Raw genomic sequence first — 2,192 nt, 5'->3', positions numbered from 1 at the left:
GAATTTTTCGTTGAAAATATGAAAAATTAGGTTCCCTCAAAATAGTTTTCCAAAATTTTCCATGGTTATGAAGATATGCAAATATCTTTGAGGCCAATTTGTTAAAAATATGCAATTTTCCAGAATTAAGGAAAATGACTATTAGAGTCAAAATTTGCCTTGTAAACTTTATAAATGGCTTAGCCATGACCTTTGTGGAGGAAGAAAATGAGAGATCGAAAGGATTGATATAATAAGCTTCGCTTTGCCTCAAAAGGACTGAAAGAATGTATGCATAGAAACTTATGTTTTGAATTTTAATACAACTATGATTCTACACTCAATTTGCTGTAAGTATTAATGTGTTTTTGTTTTTTTTGAAGAGAGTATTGCGTTAATTTAGAATTTCTTTGGGAGTGGTAAGGGCCCACCACTGCTTGGAAGTAAGTTTTGTAAAACATCATAGGATAGATCTAGACATAGGGATTTTATTTTGAAAGAATTTGTTAATTAGATCTCATAATTCTGATTCTGTACTCAAGGATATAATTTGTTTTCTTGAAATTAAATAAACATAACATCTCTAAGTCGTTGCACGCTATTGAATGGTGTTGATCGATGATTGTATTGCATAAATAATCCCTTTGTTATAGGTTTACGATTAGAATACTTAAAGGTGCTTCTTAATTGGATAAACAAGAGATTGATAAACTCTATTTCTTTTAGATATGAATTGAAATCAATTCCATACCTTACTGATTCACTATAATTTCATGCAAAATTGTGTTTTGGCAATCAATTATTTGAAAGCAATGCAACGAGACCATTAAATCATTGTTTGGAGTTGTAGTTTAGTTTTGAGATGTATTACAACTATAATTAGTTATTGATAGAATTGTTGGTTAATGCGCTTATGTTTGAATGATTTCTTGAGTTTAATTAAAGTAATCTAAGGATAAAATAGTTTCTTATTTTGTAATCTTTTAAATATGAAAGCATGTGAATTAGAACCTTGGTTTACTTAGTTTCCTTTGAAACAATTGCAGAGTGATGTTAGAGGTTAAAGTTTGAATGCTTATTGATTTGTGTGATCTCGGGAATTACATTAGTTGAAGTCTTGTTTTTCCATTTCCTTAGTTTAAGATCATTTGAATGAGAGTGAATTTTATTGGAATTAATATTTAGCATAAGTTTGGTATCATTTTAAATTAATCTTGATTGATTTAATATTCTTGTACTTAGATTAAATAGATCTTATTATTTAGATTGAGATTTCCATTTAGATTAAAATCATTTGAATAATAATTTGTATTGCTTGGTTTATGATTAATTAGAGTTAGTTTCATTTGCACAGTGATTAGAATTTCTTATTCATATTGTTTGAGCATGTTTTCCTCAATTGGTTAGTTTCAAAATATAAATAGCAATTATGTACTTAAACAATAAATTGATTTCTCACTCTAGTTTACGTTAGATGTTTTGATCTTGCGGTATCTTCGCTTGTGCCTCTAAGTCTTACGACCCCAATTTGATAATTTAATGTTGGAATTACAACACATATAATTTCCCCAACATTTTTGGTGCCATTGCTGGGGAGGTGCTAAAGGGATTAGAGCATAGATTCTTTCACAAGTTTTCGGTGTGATCTTAGTTATAGGGAAACTAGAGGGCAGAGATGACGGTAAGACGTGAGTGAAGAGCCACACATCTGCTTTTGTTTGGGGTCACTCCAAAGTCTGGTTGTCCAAGTAAGCGAGGAGTTCAAGTTTGGTAAGTTTTATTGTAATTAGCAATTTTAATTCGTTTAGATTAAAAATTCAAGCTCTTTAAAGATAAAACATTTTTGGGGTGCTATAAGAACCCGCAGGTACTAATCCATGTTGCGAGACATGGATCATCAATTAACAGGAGAAATTCAAGAATGATTGATAAGCTTGAAGAATGTCCCTCGAAGCACTTTCTCAAATCCTACTAGTAGCTGGGGTCTCTACCTCTTAGGAAGAGTTCATCTTGACCACATTCAGGAAATTATCAATCTCTTCACAACCAGAAAAGGATTTAGAATTCTCCTGTGATTCATCTTGTCTATCCACCAAGGAGATTTAGAAATTATGTACCAAAGCTGATGGGGAGCATCCAATGGAACCTAAGATTGAAGAACTTTCACCATGCCCATCAACAAGCCCTGTATGCATTCTGGAGACCAATTATCC

Source organism: Pinus tabuliformis, chromosome 8 (assembly GCF_031772625.1).
Source record: "Pinus tabuliformis cultivar Carrire ecotype Pingquan chromosome 8, CPIR1, whole genome shotgun sequence".
Taxonomy (NCBI): domain Eukaryota; kingdom Viridiplantae; phylum Streptophyta; class Pinopsida; order Pinales; family Pinaceae; genus Pinus; species Pinus tabuliformis.
This window is presented reverse-complemented; position numbering follows the sequence as displayed.